Source organism: Panthera tigris, chromosome B1 (assembly GCF_018350195.1).
Source record: "Panthera tigris isolate Pti1 chromosome B1, P.tigris_Pti1_mat1.1, whole genome shotgun sequence".
In the NCBI taxonomy this organism is placed as follows: Eukaryota; Metazoa; Chordata; class Mammalia; order Carnivora; family Felidae; genus Panthera; species Panthera tigris.
In genome coordinates, this window is record NC_056663.1 from 153,701,266 (window position 1) to 153,720,229 (window position 18,964).

At 35.7% G+C, this 18,964-nt stretch overlaps 2 long non-coding RNA genes across 6 annotated transcripts in view; one reads left to right on the plus strand and one right to left on the minus strand.

The window, feature by feature from the left end:
• The window catches only part of LOC122238030, a 73,955-nt gene extending 63,239 nt beyond the window's left edge, over positions 1-10,716 (minus strand). For 2 of the 3 annotated variants that reach the window (XR_006216989.1, XR_006216991.1), the window contains exon 1: positions 10,350-10,630. This is a non-coding gene — a long non-coding RNA (uncharacterized LOC122238030). The other variant, XR_006216992.1, reaches the window with a different exon arrangement.
• Positions 10,717-11,895: 1,179 nt separating this feature from the next.
• On the plus strand, positions 11,896-15,919 carry LOC122238029. Of its 3 annotated transcripts, none has more exons than XR_006216988.1 (5): positions 11,896-12,274; positions 12,599-12,830; positions 13,653-13,805; positions 14,674-14,732; positions 15,731-15,919. It is a non-coding gene; the product is annotated as an uncharacterized LOC122238029 (long non-coding RNA). The 3 variants fall into 3 exon arrangements; XR_006216986.1 differs by having other exon boundaries at positions 11,911-12,274; positions 13,681-13,805; XR_006216987.1 differs by lacking the exon at positions 14,674-14,732 and having other exon boundaries at positions 11,915-12,274; positions 13,681-13,837.
• The last annotated feature ends 3,045 nt before the right edge of the window (positions 15,920-18,964 follow it).

The window sequence follows — 18,964 nt, forward strand, 5'->3', positions numbered from 1 at the left end:
TTCCCTACCTCTAGATGATTACCAAATTAAGTTATAAAATGCCTTCAAGGAGCTTTATTCTAATTGGCTCAGAGATCAATAGTACTTATATAAATGGAATATTCTTAAAATAGTCAGAAATTGAGGATAATACAATCTTTTTTTTCCTATTTGTATATTCTTCCGAAACTTATGTTACTAAATAAATTTGCATTATATCTACTAGACATTTAAGATGATGAAAATGTAAATTTGTGATTAATCAAATTGAATAATTCTAACAAACTTTATTTCAACAATAATTCTGTTTTTTTTCATATGTCCATATGAAGATATAATCTCCAAGTTCTTTTGGTAACTTAAAATCTTAGATACAACATTAGGTTAATTAATGACTATTCTTTAAATACCTAACACATTTCTAAAATAAAATACTGAAATGTAAATTACTAAACCTAACCTTAAGGCTGTATGTATTTGGGTCTGTTAATGAATGTATTCAGGGGTGCCTGAGTGGCTCAGTCGGTTAAGTGTCCAACTCGTGATTTCAGTTCAGGTCATGATCTCATGTGTCGTGAATTTGAGCCCCATGTTGCCCCTGTGCTGACAGTGTGGAGCCTGCTTGGGATTCTCTCTCTCCCTCTCCCTCTCCACCCCTCCCCCACTCATGCTAATTTGCACTCTCTCTCCCTCTCATAGTAAATAAACTTAAAACAAAAACATATTCACTTAAAAAAAATGTATTCATTTGTGGCCACACTGACAAATTGTATTACAAGGACATATATGGTTATAAAAGTGATAAAAGGTATATTCCTAAGCTCTACAGCAAAACCCTGATGGAAGACATTCGCAATTATATTCTTTATACATTTCTCTGTGAAATAGAAGTTAATGTATTTAAAATTTATAATCACTAAATGCTAATGAGGTTCTACCAGGAGAAACAGTGGCACAGAAAAACAGTTTTCCATACAAGGTATGCAGGAAGTGTTTTTGTTAAAGGAAGAGGGAGTTGTTTTGTCCAATGTAAAATAATTCATTATTCCATATGAGAAAGGGGAGAGTGTAGGACAAAACTTGCATGAGTATAGAAAATTATAAAGTTCCACAGAAAAATAATTTTACTTTTTGTACTCAAAGCTATCAAAGCTCTGATGGGTTTATTTATAAGAAATTTTTGTAAAGGATTTTTGTATAAAATGTTGCAGTTGACCCTTGAACAACATGAGTTTGAACTGCAGGGATCCACTTATATGCAAATTTTTTCAGTAAATACAGTGGAGTACCATAAATGTATTTTCTCTTCCTTATGATTTTCTTACATTTTCTTTTCTCTAGCTTACCTCATTGTAAGAGTAGAGTACATAATACTCAGAACATACAAAATATGTTATCAGTAGGGCTTCTAGTCAACAGCAGAGTATGAGTGGTTAAGTTTTGGGGGAGTTGAAAGTTTTACATGGATTGTGGATTGCATTGTAGGTCAGTGATCAGGGTCAACTGTATATTGATGCAAAACTAGAATCTGGTTTTCTCTGTTAAAATAACAAAATTCTTGAATTATTGGTCTGCTCTTAAGAAGAGGTTAGAAAAGGTGTATCTTTACCTTCTGTATAGTCTGCCTAGAAGCCAAAAGTTCTGTGTCATATCAGAATTGTTTCTTGGGGCTCCTGAGTGGCTCAGTCAGTTAAGTGGCCAACTTTGGCTCCGGTCATAATCTCATGATTCATGAGTCTGAGTCCCATGTCGGGCTCTGTGCTGACAGCCCAAAGCCTGGAGCCTGCTTCAGATTCTGTGTCTCCCTCACTCTCTGCCCCTCCCCACGCTGAGTCTCGCTCTAGCATGCGCGCGCGCGCTCTCTCTCTCTCTCTCTCTCTCTCTCTCTCTCTCAAAAGTAAATAAACATTAAATAATCTAAAAAAAGAATTGTTTGTGTTTTCTTTTGACTTTATCATGGTCTTAATTACTTAAGAAAATAAGTTTTCTCACTTTTGTACTAAGATTCAATCATGTTACATTTTATGTATACTTTTAAAATTTTTTCACTTTGATTTTTTTTTAATTTTTTTAAATGTTTATTCATTTCATGAGAGTGAGAGAGACAGAGTGCAAGCAGGGAAGAGGCAGAGAGAGAGGGACACAAAGAATCCAAAGCAGGCTCCAGGCTCTGAGCTGTCAGCACAGAGCCTGATGTGGGGCTCGAACCCACGAGCTGTGAGTGCATGACCTGAGCTGAAGTCTGATTCTTAACTGACTGAGCCACCCAGGTGCCTCTCACTTTGATTTTCAATCAACTTTGTTTTGCATGCCACAAAACAAATTTCCTTGTCAGTTGCATTATTTTCAAATGTGCTTTTATCAGATTTCCACTTTAGAAAATTATGAAAAGTAGGTTAATCACAACTATTTTGAAGTCTTGCATCCTTTACACATAGTTTTATCTCTTGTCCTTCCCTAAAAGCACTTGCAAATCAACTACAGGCCAGAAAGATTTTTCTCCAAAAAAAGACTCTCTGAGACCCTTAGAAAATGATTATGCCAGGTACTCTCTAGCATAGGTTTAAGATGCTCAAGTCCTAAATAACTTTGAAATTATACTATTAGGTTGAGTCAGGATTTCTTAAATGGTAGTGTAGAAGCAGATGGGTTCATAAGACTGTTAACCCTAAATTGATGAGAACAAAATTAACTATATAGGACTGAATGAACTGATGAAGGATGACTATGGGTTTTCCTTGGAATACTGCTGATAATAACCCTGTTTTCTAGATACAATGAACCCCTTTCTCTTTTCTCTTTTGCTCTTTGTAACTCCTAAAAATTTAGTAGGCTGTACTTTCATAAACAGAAATGAAACCTCTGTCTACCTCATCCCTCCAGATTTTTGAAACACTTATTGATTAAATATTATTTCATGGCAATATAATTTTTGCTTGTTTGATAAGAATCTGTCTTCCTTTGTTAACAGGACATAATTGGAAACATTGGTAATAAACCAAAGCTTTGACTGAAATGTCATATTGGAAAATGATGCTTTTCAGTCATATATGACTAGGAAATTTTTTTAAAAACAAGTTTTAAGGTTATTTATTTTGAGAGAGTGAGTGGGGGGAGAGGGAGAGAGAGAGGGAGGGAGAGAATCCCAAGCAGGCACTGCATTGCCAGCATAGAGCCCAACATGGGGCTTGGGCCCATGAACATTGAGATCATGACCTGATCATGAGTCACCCAGGAGCCCCATGACTAGACACTTTTATTTAAGGGGTTAAAGTTAACTTTATGGAGCCAATGTTCACAAGCCTACTAGGAAAACTGGTGAGGTAATGACTAGCATATGGAGATCCCAACCCTATAGGTGAGTAAGAAAGAGACTTTCTTTGCAGGCAAGGAAAACTTAGAATATTTGGGAGACCTCTACAAGATGGAAATTCGCCCAAACCTATAGATATTACAGGTGAAATATGATGGAGAGTCTTTGGCTTGGCTTCTAGCCATAAGAGAATTTTAAAACGTTGATCTAAGATTCCTTACAAAAATTTTCAGCAAAGTAAATATTTTAAAATTCCTCCCTGTAAGGTAAATCACCATTCTTACTACAAGCATGCAATTAATAAAGCCAAGTCTAATGAGAGGAGCTTTAATTTGTGATCTATAATCTGTATTTGACATCTTTGATCAAAAGAAGGACTACAGAGAGAAATTCTGTGTTTCAGTGAGAAACCACAGTACATCCATGCAGGTTATCATTATCTGGCCCTGTTAACAGTCTTTGTGCTATTTTGCACCTCTTTACAAATTCTAAGTAACTGTTGGATATGATGGGTTTCCAATTTTATTACCTACACGTAAATTGGACTAAATTCTTTCATCTGGTATGCATTGTTCAACCTTACAATATTTTTGACTCTTCCAGTTTCCTTCAGTGTCTGGGCATATCCCCAACTAACGTTTTCAGCTGCTCCCCTTCCTAACTTGCTATCACCAAGAGCTAAAACTTGCCTAACCAGATTCTTATTTGAACCCCAGGTTGTCTTATAGCGGAGTTTACTCTCAACATCTGAAGAAGTACTGGGAGCTAAATTCTGAAGACTTGGTACACTTGAAGGGCTCATCACTGTAGTAGACAAAACAGAGGAAAGATTTCTCCCTGTACAGTCTGCTGTCTAGGTCATCAAGGAAGTCTGATAAAATGTGTAGGTCATGCAGGCTCTTAGAGGAGAGATAATGTACATCTCCAGGACTATCAGCATCTTCCTGGCCTTGAGAAATTCAACAAGCAGGACTGCCTCGCAGAAAGATTTGTATCCATCACATTCTTGGAACTCACTGGACTGGTTACCTTTCAGTGTTCAACTTTGCCTCTTTATTTTAATCAATGTTTTACATTAATCTTTTTTATTTTAGACATCCCTATTTAAAGACACGTAAACTTAACACAACTGGCCTTTGCCACTACCTCTCAAAGAATGGTTTAGCTGATTTTACAAACAATGCCAGCAAGAGTCGTCAGGAGCTGATTTCTTAGAACCTGCTTTGCTCTGCTCTGGTTTTTTGCTCACCTCTGAATTGTTCAGAGATGAATGATATTCATTTGGCTTAAGCAAATGGAGGGACTGACAATGTTAAACCCTACTTGAGCCCCGTGCTCCTGGAAAAATCAATGATGGTTAAGAAATTACCGCTGATTCTTTTGTGTTCTATAAAACAACTTACTGCACAGCACCATTCTTCCTCATATGACTCAGATAAGAGTCAAGGAGGCCCCCTGATTTGTTTACCTATGACAAGGATAGACACAGACCACACTCCCATTCTTTGTCTCATCCATGATTAGCTGAACCATTTGTATTCACTGACCAACCTGGACCACACATCTGCTAACTTAACTTGTGGGTACACTTAAATTTCTCTCCCCTCTTCAGAACATACTGAACCAAACTTTTAATCATGCCCAGCCTGAGCCATCATCAGAATGTGAACCAATGTTTCCATACAGAATTCTGGAGGACCAAGTTGACCTCAAGGGAAGATGTTTTCTGATCAAACTGTTTCATCCCACCACCTATTCATTCCCCTCCTCCTCACTTAGTTCTTTCTAGCCTTGTGGGAAAATTCCTTTCTTCCTGATGTTAGCAACTTGTAGATCTTATGGTCAAAGTCTCCCTCGCCCTATTGCAACAGCACCCTTCTTTCTATTGCAATTGTCCTTTTGAATAAAGCTCTTTACCTCAGCTCAGATTTGTTTTTACACTACCATTCTGTGACATTTAGAAAAAGTTTTGTATTGTCTTCAAAAGTAGTTTGGTAAAGAATGTTTCATCATCACTTCATTAGGAGTGAAAATAATGTAAATGTCACTTCTGCATTTTATCCAATACTGCTCAACTGTAAGTTTAAAGCCAATGTTAATTAAAACACAAAATAAAATGACCTCAAAATAGTAAGTCATTTAAAAAATGATATGTTGTCCCTGATTTATGTATCATTTTGAGTCTTACTTTACAGACTAACTCTGAAGTACCACATGTATCGTGATCCTAGTACACATAAGCATTTCAGTCTACATCAACTTAATTCACAAGATGAACTTCACCAAAACTGGTACAAACCTGCTCAATGAAATGATCTCATGCTCATACACAGTATGTTGTCAAATAAGCATAAATTTACTAAAAAGGATTCTAACCTCTTCTTCTCAATTTTAGTATTTCTCTGTTCACGTACCAGTAACAAATACATTACAGGCCAGTCCTACTGGCCTTTCAATCCAGGAATACAGAATATTTTTCCTTTTATTTGTGTCTTCCTTACTTTCTTTCATTAATGTCTTACAGTTTCCAGTGTACATGTCTTTTATCTCTGGGGTTATTTATTCTTAGGTATTTTGCTCTTTTTGATGCAATTATAAATGGATAGTTTTCTTAATTTCTCTAATAGTTAATTATTAGTGTATAGAAATGCAGATTTTTGCATAGTGATTATGTATCCTGCAATTTTATGAAATTTATTAGTTCTAACAGTTTTTCAATGGAGTCTTTAGAATTTTGTGTGTATTATCACGTCATCTGCAAATAGTGACAATTTTACCTCTTTCTTTCCAATCTGAATGGTGATGAACTACTTTAGCTTTTATTTGTCCTGAAAACTCTTTATCTGTCCTTCAATTCTGAAAAATTTGGACATGTAGGCTATTCATGGTTGGAAGGGTTTTTCTTTCAGCACTTGAATATATCACGACACTCCCTCTGGCATACAAAGTTTCTGCTGAAAAATCTGCTGATAGTCTTGTTCCCCTGTTCCTAACAAGTTGTTATTCTCTTGTGGCTTTTAAGATTCCTTCTGTGACTTAAATTCTGACTTTTTAATTATAATGATTTTGGCTTCCTTTAACTATAATGTCTTTTGGTTCACTGTATTTGGAACTCTCTGGGATTCCTGGGTCTACATGTCTGTTCCTTTCCTAGGTTAGGGGAGCTTTCATTGATTATTTCCTTAACTAAATTATCTGTTCCTCTCTCTCCATAATGTGAATCCTATAATACGAATGTTAGTTCTTTTGATATTGTCCTGTAACTCCCTTAAACTATTTTCGCTTTTTTTCATTCTTTTTTTCTTTCTGCTGCTCTGACTGGGTGAGTTCCACTGCCTTGTCTTCAAGTTGACTGAACTTTTCTTCTGTCTCATCTACTTGGCTATTAAATTCCTTTAGTATATTTTTCAGTTCAATCATTATACTTCTACTCTGTGACATTTATTTGGTACTTTTTTATTTTTCCATCTCCTTGTTGAAGTTCTCACTCCTCCCCAGTTCGGTGACCAGCCTTTTGACCATTAATTTGAATTGTGTGTCAAGTAAACTACTTATCTCCATTTCATAATTTTTTTTCCTGAGGTTTTATCTTGCTATTTCATTCTTACTATTTTTGCTATTTCTAGTACTTTTTGATACATAAAGTCAGGAAGCATATCGCTATTCACCACTCACCTTGAATGAAATCATATGTGCATTAGTATTAAAGTACACCCAAACTGGCTCACAATATCACCCCTCCTCTTTAAAAAAAAATTGCAATGTTTATTTTTGAGAAAGAGAGACAGAGAGAGAGAGAGCATGAGGCGGGGTGGGGGGGGCAGAGAGAGAGGGAGACACAGAATCCGAAGCAGGTTCTAAGCTCCAAGCTCTTGGTACAGAGCCCAACACGGGGCTTGAACCCACAGACCATAAGATCATGACCTGAGCTGAAGTAGGATGCTTAACCACCAGGCTGAACCACCCAGGTACCCTGATAACCCCTCTTCTTATTCCCAACTCTCCTTGCAAGGCCACAGTCAGAAATGCCAAGTTCATAAAATAAGTGGTAATCAAATAAAAAATCTCTTATCCTACGGCATGAGGTTTTCATTGATAAAGAGCCATCAAGTATAATTCTCTAATATCTGTACAGTGTGTAAGCCAAGTTATTATTCAGTCTGCACAAATTGTTTCATTCTATTGTTTAGCAAAATATCTGCAGGCAGTTACCACATAATTATTCTCCTTCCTTTAATACATAATTAACATTATGCATCATCCTAAAATATCATTTGACAAAGATTTTTCAACAATAACTTCTTATGCTTTCTCTTTGAGTGTAAAATTTGTCATTAACATTGCAGTTGGCTATTGTTTCTAAGTTGCTTCTGCTATAAAGAGTAGAGCCATAAATGCTTCCCAACTTTTGGTCTCTTCTGTAAGTCTAACAACAAAATCAGTGTTATTGCATGAAAATTATTTTATGCATGTTATATTTAAAAATCTCCCTCAGCTTACTGAATCAAAAATAGAAAAATCAATGGCTTTGAATAGATTCCACTGGTCAAGTATTCTAGCTTCTTCTTTCCAGCTCCCCCAACTCCCACCTTGCAACAGGAGTATCGCCATCACCACTACCACTCCATCATACGGTTGGTGTCTAAGTTGCCCTCACTGAGGGAATGCAGAATGTGCCCCAAACTATAGAGTGGCGGATCAGTCACAGATAATGAGACATTTAAAAGTGGGTAAAACTAAGTTAGAGTCCTTAGGTTATAGGACAGTTTCACTGCAACTGGATGTTCAAATCAAAGGGCTGCAATTTATCTGTTGGTGGACATCTCCATGGAAAACAAAAACAACAGCTACACAGTTAGCCAGAATCCATGCATTTCTGCTGGTTAAGTGAAGGTATATTTTCTGCCTACTCTTCAAACAAGATTGGGGGCTTTTAAGGCCTTCCTCTTTTCTCTGTCTTCTCCTTTTCTTTCTCTTATGCCCCCTCTTGATTTCTTCTCTTCCTTATTTTCTCTTTTCTTCTCTTCCGTTATGATTTAGGCTTTTTTTTTCTTTAAATGGGTGATTTCCCTAACTCACGTGGTCCAGGAAAGTGGAATATTTCTCAGGGTACAAGCTGGAAACTTCACAAGGAAGCAGAGGGAACACATCAATTAATCCTTCAAGAAATAGCCTTGCCAGACATTTATGCCCCTGTTTGACAAGGCTTTATAATGGAAAATGAACTGGGGAATTGTGGCAAATTAATCTCCAGTCAAATATAATTCAATTTTTTAAGATATTCATAAATGTACTTCCTATTTGCACTTTTCTTTTCCTGTCGCATATGTGAAATCATGACACTCGAAGATTTATGTGTCCCAGCATATACAGATTTGCATTCCATATTCACCACTAGAGACCACTTCACTCTGTTTATGATGTTATTTTGGGCTGTACTATTTGTTACTCTTTTCATCACTTTTTATGCTTCAGTAAACCACATTTTAGTCATGGGTCCATTTTTTGAGAACTGAAGATATAATGCAGCACAAGCATAAAAAACAAAATTACAAATTTAATAATGTTAACAGTAGCATGAAAATGGCATGAAAATATATTAGGTGAGACAAACTGTATCCTATTAGCTAGTTATTTGCAGACAAACAAACCAATGTGGTCCTTAAAAGGACATGTATAACCTTAGAGGACATAATTAGCATTAACTGTATGAGCAATGGGATTTCTATGCAAATAAAAATTAATCTTACATTTCAGGTTTGTTTAAGGCTGTGAACAAAATAGTTTCATGGATTTTGGATTTTTGTTCTTTAAACCGACACCTTCTCCAACATGGCTACAAACCATATTTTAATACATGTTTTTCTGGCTGTCATAGTATCATGTCTCCTTTCATATCTCTTGTCTCTAAATCCATTAGACATTACTTTTTCCCCTTTTTCCTTGGAGACATTATTTGTGTATCCACATACACAAATATACACAGAGACACACATACATAATAATTAGGAAATAAATTAGAAGGACCCCTGTGTTTTGACCTCTTATTATAATTTAAAGCAATTAATAAAGAGCACAGGAGCATAAAAATTTATCTTGACCTGAGAGTGCTTATCTCTAAGAAGCCAGATAAAACACAGCAGTGATTTTCATTTGTCCATGGCTTACATCTTCTCCATAGAATATGCAATCACTGCATCCTTACTCAAGAGGGGTGCCGTGTTATCTCAACAGCACAAATAATCTGAAGGAAGGAGACTGATACCACAGGACAGGAAAATTATTGCTGATTACAACAATAATGATATTGCACATCCATTTAGAGAAGAACCTTCTGGAAAGATCCAAAATTCACCTCTCATGACACATACCCAATGTTATGTCGAATAAGCATAGGGGTTTACCTATAAAAATGCTTTGATGATTTTTCTAAACATCAATATTTGGCAAGTTAATTTTGTTGCAAAAATAACTATTCACCACTTCAACATCAATAAACTGGTTGATTCAAATTAACTTCAATCTTCTTTTGTAAACTAGGAATACTAATATCTACTTTTCCTTTCTGAAGATGTAAAGATCAAATGAAAAAATGTTTGTGAAATTCGAAACCTGAAAGCAGTTAAGTATAAAATTTTGACACAGACCTCTGTTCAAATAAAATATCATAGTTGAAAATAAAAGTGATTATCCTAACTAATCCATAATTTATTTATTTGAATAAGTTTACATATGTGTTAAAGAGTGTATAGACAAGGACTTTAAGTATAATGAACATGTAATCATACCTAAATCTTTATATAGCTGCATATGTATGAATAAAGTGGTATAACTATACACGGATTGATTCAGTCAGCATGTACTGAACTCATACCTTGAGCATTAGTCAAGGTAGAGACCCTCACTGTGTGCTCGGGCATCGCTACATGTTCCTAAAAAATTCATTGCACTGAAATTTATAGAAGGCAGAGAAAAGAACAGCATGTACTGAGTTGTCAGCATTTCAATTTATGTTATAGCATTAATTTCAAAAGTTATATTGAGTGAGATACCTTACTTTATCTGGTGGCATTTATGGCAGGATCATTTGGCTCAGAAATGAATAGGAGGAAGGAGTAAGAATGCAGCCAAAGATGTCTTTACAGCAGGGTCAGCGCGGCAAGTATTGGGTTGCTACATATAAAGGATTAGTGCTGATAGCTTCCAACCTCAATGGCGGACGATTCCTAAGCAAAACTTTCTTGGTACTCATGGCTAGATATATTTCTACAAGGTATCATCATAAAGAAATTGCCAAAAATGTCATTGTGTCAATACTTTCTAAGATCTTTTGTAAGGTTTTACCGTGTTTGGTTTTATCCATTTGGAGCCTCTTATAAATAATGAAACTTCTAGCATCTCTTCTATATTGACAGAATTCTAAATTCTATTATGATGGTAAAATGATGTCATCTGTGTCAAAAGTCAGCCATTATGACAAATATATTTCACAAATCTGAGAAGAGGGGGATATGAAAACTTCTTAGCTCTTATTTTCAAGAACTAGAGGATTCCTAAGGCAGTCAGCCTAATGGGTACATGATCTGAAAAGGTGGACACTTTGGGAACTAAAAAAAAAGAAGAAGACGAAGAAGAAGAAGAAGAAGGAGAAGGAGGAGGAGGAGGAGGAGGAGGAGGAGGAGGAGGAGGAGGAGAAGGAGAAGAAGAAGAAGAAGAAGAAGAAGAAGAAGAAGAAGAAGAAGAAAACTAAAAAACATAGAAGGAAAAAAGGGGGTGTGCTTTTTAGGGGCAACTACGAAAAAATATAGACTGAGAAATATAGACTCTGCTTTAAGTGATTCTGTCAAGGGTCTTATTAGATATATACAGTTATGACCACTTTTGCCACTTAATACTTAGCAGAATGCTTTACAGTCATCACCATATAAGCATGTACAACAAAGAGATAAAGACACAGACTTACTTGTTTGTTACCAAATATCACATGGGAGGTCAGATGAGGAGGGTGAGAAACCCAGGGTTTTTCTTTTTCTTATAAAATCTGATGACACATAGTCTCAATAATGAAAGATTTCAGGGACAAAGAAAAGCTATTGAGATATGTAAATGCAGTTATAAGAAAGCAATAGGTCAAATAAAGGTTTTAAATAACTTAATGAACACATATGAGACAAAGTTTGAGAAGACAAGGTTTGACTTGCCTTTAACAAGTCAATTTCCTTAGACCAAACTCATCAAAAAAAAAAAAAAAAGTTGGCATAAATTATGTCTAAAATCTCTCTGAATAAGGAAGGAATCATGATAAGATAGAAAGGGTACAGATTTTAGGGTCATTATTGCCTGGATTTTAATCTAAAATTCATCACATATTGGTTGCGTGAGCAGTGGCAAATGAATTAACCTTCACGAGTCTAAATTTACTCTCGGAATAAGTACCATCAGGATTGTTGTGGGAATTATAAACAATGGAAATAAGCACTTGGCACAGAACTTGGCACATAGTAGACACCAAAATATATTATTTCCTCCTATTCCTTTATTACCTTAAAATTCTATGAATTGTAGAAGCCAGATTACCCAGGTTATAATTTAAAGATTATTGTCTCTAGGTCTTTCTTCTGAAGTGAACTTGCGCTAGTAACTATGCTTATTAATGAGTTAAACTATGGTTAATATATATGCTTTGCCTCTTCTCTGCTTGTTGTAATAAAATAAACAATATAAAATCACAGCCACAAAAAAGCTTTACTCATAGACAGGGAAGCAATTAGCACTTCTGGGTGTGTACAGGGTTCTAGCTGATTTGTCTGCAGTATCATCTCAACTTCATTACAATACTGTGATGAGTTATTTCACAAGTGAGAAAACCCTGAAAAGGTAAGTAACGTGGCTAAGGCCGCCCAACTGTTAAGTCACAGAGCAGCAGAGTGAGTGCAGGTGTCCTCACCTAGCCACTCTACACAGGACTTCTGAAGCACCAAGGTTGTTAGTGAGAGAAAGGGACTATTGATATTTAAGCCAGGGTTAGGAAGGGAAAGGTGAAGAGCAGGCTAATAGACGCTATGAGCATCTCATTAAGCCGATGAGGGATCATATATAATACATATAATATAATATAATATAATATAATATAATATAATATAATATATAATAAATATGATATGATATAATATAATATATAATATGATATAATATAAAATATAATCGAAGTGAACAAATCATAGGAAAGGGATAATTATTAAATACGGCATGTCTTTAGTGTATATATATAACAGTATATTTTTTCTCTTTTTATAAAACTGACAGCGAGAAAAGGAAGAAAAGTCCATGTTAATTCATCATATATTCTAATACACTTCAGCTGCAGATTAAAGGAACCATGCCAGTTGCTGCTACCGCAGACAGAGAACGGAGAAATCCTCTACGAGCCCCATGGGTTTACAGAAGTCTATCCATCACTCTGTCAGTCTTCCGGATCATTATTCAAGTTGCTATCCCCAATTTTGCTGGATATATCAGATCAACTCCAGCTCCATAGGTAATTTTTCTCCCTAATGGGTTTGGAATTTGTTCTTTTTTTATTATCTTTGGGCTAATGTGCTGCTCAAAACCTTTGAAAATTCTAGGAAGAATGTCAGTCATTAGCTCTGAGTAGGGGGAGAGGAGGGTGGAAGGTGTACTTAATTCACAAACTATCACCTTGCTATTACTACACAGGGGACTTAAAGGTATAGACAGAACAGTTATATTAACTGTGAATGGCATGCTTTCTTCGGGTTCTGTTAGTATATTTTATATATTTCATTATTTATTTCAAGGATCTTTAAGGACAGGGGAAAACGTGTCTACATGGGTCCAGGTTGGTGTCAAAATTTAGCAGATATCTAATCATTTGATCAATGAAGAACACTATCCTGGAAAATGCAGCTAAACATTTGTCAAAATGCAGTCAGCAAAACAGAAAAAAAGCAAGGATCATTTTTGGACGTATCTGCAAAAGAAGGTTATTCTTCCACTGAACAAATCTGTTTAGTGCAGCTGTGTAAGGTGTTGGGTTTTGCAAGGGTGATACACATACAAAGACGACCGGGGCTCTGACTTTAAGTTAAAAAAATACTGATAACAGTGAAAAATATGTGTCATGTGTAATATTAAAGGCACATAAGATAAAGGAATATTGTCCCTATTGTAAAATTCAGAAAATCTTCCTGAAACATGTGAAAACCAAGCAGAATATTGAAGATTCAAGAAGGGATGGAAAGAGCATTGCAGATAGAGGGTGTGTATGTGAAAAAAATGGTTATGCCAGATCATTAAGCATTTTAATATTTCTGACTACAATTTAATCTTCACTTCACAGGAGAACTTTTCATCTTTTTTGTTCACAGTCCCGTTCCCAGGATCTAGAACAGCACCTGATACCAGATAACTGTTGGTTGAATGGATGATTAAATTATAAAATGCAAGTCAAGGAACAGAGCAACAGGAGTTTGGAGTGGAACCGGATCACACAGTATCCTTAAGTGTTCCTTCGTGACCCTGTTTGTACGACTTCTTTTCACTTAGGCCCTCCCAGCTCTGGGATACCTAGTGATAACACGGGGCTCCTTCTCAGTATCCGACTCCTATCACACTCGTCCTCTAGACCTCGTTCTTATAATGTGGAACTGTCTTGATAGAATTTCCCATCATAATCTCCCTATGTCCATTTACCTGGGGATTTATTTTTGCTGATAGGAACTAATTTAACTTGCCTTAAATTTTGCATGGGAGGAAACCTTTCCAGATACCATTTTCAGTCAACTATGGCAATGTGAAGAGACCACTGCCAACACTCAGTGGAGTCAAAAGCACTGAGTTCATCTCTTAGGCCTGATGTGAATCAGGCCTACAACTGTGAAATAATAATTGTTATTATTTTTTTAATTTTAAGTAGGCTCCACGCCCAACGTGAGGCTTGAACTCACAACCCTGAGATTAAGAGTCACATGCTCTACTGACTGAACCAGCCAGGCACCCTGTGAAATGATTATTTTTAAAGTGCCTAAATCACAGGGCAGAGGGAAGATTAAAATAGATAATAAGCAGAAACGTCTTGCAAATTTTAAGACATGACACAAATGTAAGGAATTATCAATTTACTTGGGCCTTCGAGGCCTTGAAACCAAGAAATTAAATGGTATGTATGAAAATTTCACATTATCACCTCTTTTGTGGGATAACATCTTGTAAAGCATGGACAAACATTTTTGGCATCTTTCAAATGATGTTTTATAGGCAACTCCCTTTTATGTCTATATTAAAATGGCATTAAAGATACAGCAATATTGGAGATTATTTTTTCTCAAATCACTTAATCTCTTTGTTCCTTAATCTCACAGCATCTTCTGATCACTATATAAATATTTTCCCAGATGATCCTAAGAAATAAGGCTACAAGGTAGTAACCATCATAATTCACACTTGATATATGAAACTATTATGAAATCTGCACAAGGTCAAATGTACTATGTCTGGCTCCCTTATCTTGGGGGCTTTCTAACATATGCTGATACCTCTCTCTTCTTGAACTTAGTCAATGAATCTGAGATAAAGTCATTGAAAGGAGATACTCTTCATTAGAGTATAAATTAACCTACAGTATTTTTTTTTTTTTTTTGCCTTTGCTGAAATAGGACAACATTTGCTCTAGGGCAATATAGAGAATTATTTATGTGGATTATTACTCACAAGTCTCATACTATTAATTAGTCTCATACTATTAATATCAATGCTTATTAGTTTGTGTGTATATATATAGGTAGACGTAGCACAACATATACATGTATGTATAAACATATACATGTATGCATGCACACACATATTTACACACACTTGACAAATTTTCATTCCTTTCATTCACTATCCCCATGGACACTTGCATTTTTTTCTCTTTGTGAAATATACTGCCAAATAAGTCTTATATAAACTAAAACTGTCTTTGATTTTAGGTTACTAAAATAAGAAGTAGTCTTGCAAATCAGAAATATACAAATTAGATGCAACAAACATATTAACATTAAGTGATATAAATTTTGGTGAAGGTGTCTTGAAGAGAATAGCTGTATTGGTCTGATAAAACTAGTGAGGGAGAACATTACAAAACGGATACTGAAAATCTACAGATAACCTGTAGTTTGTGAGATTGTAAAAACAAAGTTCAGTATCTAAGTCCCTCTGTTTCTTATAAAAATAGAGCCATTAAACCTCAAAATCATCATGTTGAGTGGTTAATACATGTGAGAGGTCACAAATTTTCCCATGACTGTTCAGACTAAGGGTATTATACCATAAAATACATCTTTTCCTATTTCTGGACATGGTGACCCCCAGTATAAATAATTGCACATGTTATTTTATATATTTAATTATGTATTTATTATTTTCTTTTCTTTCCAGATGGATAGTGTGCTTTCTTCCTATATTTAAAGACAGCAAAGTGGAAAGCTGATGAATATTATAAGGACACACTGAATAGTGCATCGTTACTATGGCAATAAAAAAGAGAACCAATGTCCACATATTTTTTGGTAAAATTCCATCTCTCTGGGTAAAATTTTACAGTTCTCTGCATTAGATGTAAGCAAATATTCTTCATGTAACATTTTAAATTAAATATTTCCATTGAATTTACATGTATTGAATATCTATCATGTTCCTGGCATGGTATACAAACATAACTAAAGTACCTTTCTGACCTCCCTGCAGACTATTTGGGAAAACTAAAGAACTAATAAACTCAACACAAAGCAACTAGTGTGTAACAGAGGTTTGCACAAGAAGCTAGGCATCTAACACCATTCTTCCCCTCCTCCTTCCTCTCCCTCCCCTCTTCTCCTGCTCTTCTCCTGTTTCCCCTCCTACTTCTCTTCTTTTTCTCCTTCTTCTCATTCCATTATTTTTCGCAAGTAGTGAGGGAAATATATTAGAGAAAGAGGGCAAAGAAGGAATCCAGGATTTAAAGCTCCCGAGAATGTAACTGGAGAACACAGAGAAACACAGAGAACTAGAATTATGTAAAACAAAGTAAACATGTCCTAATTCCAATCTTGCATAATCTTTCTTAGAGACCTTGTGATAAAAATGTTACTTTATTAATCACTTATTGCTGTATAAAAGGATCCTCACTAACGTAGGAGCTTAAGACAACACATTAATTGTCACAGTTTCTGTGGGTTTGGAGTCCAGACATGCTTTAGTGGGCTGCTCCACCATGCTGCAAATTGTCAGCCAGAACTGATGCTCATCCGTTGTGCGGAGTGGGAAAAATCTGTGCTTGCCCCTTTGTGTGGCTGTTAGCAGCAGTCAGTTCCACGCAGTTGTAGGACTGAGAGTTTCCGTTCTTGCAGGCTATTGACAAGGGCAGCTCTCACCTCCTAGAAGCCGCCTACACTTAGTTCTTTGCCAGGTGGGATTCCCCAACATGGCCTTTCCCTTCCTCATAGCCAGCAAGGAAAGGAAAGAGTACAGGAGGCGGGCACTTCAACCTAGGTAACATAACCACATGCACATAAACACATACATCCTATCACCTTTTCTCTATCCAGTTGGTTACAAGTTAATGTCATAGGCGTCACTCACATTCAGAGAGTATATTTACACAAGAGCAATCATAGGTCCACCTAAAGAGTTTATTATGCTACAGTTATTATCAATAGAAAATATATGAGATGAGCCCTATCAAAATAATTGGGGGCCACTGTCTAAACTAATAAAAATTAAGATGCTGTACTGTATTTCGTAGTGCTAAATTTTATACCCTCAGCTATGTCATTTTTGTTAGAAAAATGACAAAATACATGGAAATATTAGACATCTCTATTACAGTTCTCCAGAGATACAGAACTACAGTTGACCCTTGAACAATGTGGGGATTAAGAGTACTGACCCCTCCCCACAGTCGAAATTCTATGTATAACTTTTGGCTCTCCCAAAACTTAACTACTAATAGCCTACTTTTTACCAGAGGCCTTACCAATAACATAAGTAGTTGACTAACGTGTATTTTGTATATTATGTACTATATACTATCTTCTTACAATAAAGCTAGAGAAAATATTTAAAAAGTCATAAGGAAAACTGAAGTACATTTACAATACTACATTTATCAAAAAATATCCATGTATATTTGCACATTTCAAATCTGTGTTATTCAAGGGTCTATTGTAATAGGATGTGTCCGAATGCATACACAGACACATGTGCACATACAGAGAGAGAGGAATTAATTTTTAAGAGCTGGATCACATGGGCCCCTGGGTAGCTCAGTCAGCTAAGCATCCAACTCTTGATTTCAGCTCAGGTCATGATCTCACAGCTCATGATATTGAGCCCCATATCAGGCTGTGCACTGACAGTGGAGTCTGCTTGGGATTCTCTCCCTCTCTCTCTTCCCCTCCAGTTTGCGCGCTCTCTCTCTCTCTCTCTCTCTCTCTCTAATAAATAAATAAACATTTTTTTAAAAAGAAAAGAAAGCATTAAAGAATTGGATTACAAGATTATTGGGGCCTGCAAATTCAAAATCCATAGGCTGGTCCTGCAGACTAAAGACCAAGGGAAGAGCAGAGGTTTCAGTTGAAGTTTTAAGGCAGTGTCACATCAGAATCCATTCTTGCTTGGAGGTGGTCAGCTTTTGCTCTATTCAGATCTTCAATGAATTGGATAAGGCCCATTCACATTATGAGAGCTATCTGCTTTACTCAAAGTCCACTGATTTTTTTGTAATCTTATTTTAATAACGTGTTAGTAAATCCTATCCAGACACCCTCACAGAAACACTCAGAATAATGTTTGAGTAATGTTTGAGTAATAATGTTTGAACAAATATCTGAGCAACATGGCCCAACTAAGTAGACACATAAAAATTAACTATCACTAACTTCAAGATTTTTAGCAAACATTTTGACATATTACATATATTTTTCATCTACTGTGCTAGGCACTAAGTTCTCTATAAGTGTAATTCATAATGTTCTATGAAATTGATTTATTTATTACCATCCCTATTTTATAGATTAGGAAGTACCCCAAATTCAAATAATATGCCCAATGTCACACCATCTGTGAATGATAAAAACAGGATCTGAGCCTGAGCTTCTTGGTTCCATAGTCCTATAAGATACAGATGAAAAAACGGAAATAAATTCTGTGTTCATAGATTACAATTAATATTGTTAAAATGCCTGTATTACTCAAAATTACCTATAGATTCCATGCAGTTTCTATTACAATTCCAGTGTCATTTCTCACAGAAATAGGACAATCTTAAAATTTATATAAAACTGCAAAAGGTCCTAAATAGTCAAAGTAATCTTGAGAAAGAAGCACAAAGGTAGACACATCACACTTCCTAATTTCAAACTATACTATGAAGCTATAGTAAACAAAACACTATGGCATTAGCAAAAAACAGACACAGGTCAACAGAACAAAACAGAGAGCCCAGAACTAAATCCATGTACATATGACCAATTAATTCTTGACAAAGGACTCAAGAATATACAATGGGAAAAGGATAGTTTCTTCAGTAAATGGTGTTGAGAAAACCAGATATCCACATACAAAAGCGAAACTGGACCTCTGTCTTATACCATACACAAAATCTACTCAAAATGGATTAGAAACTTGAACCTA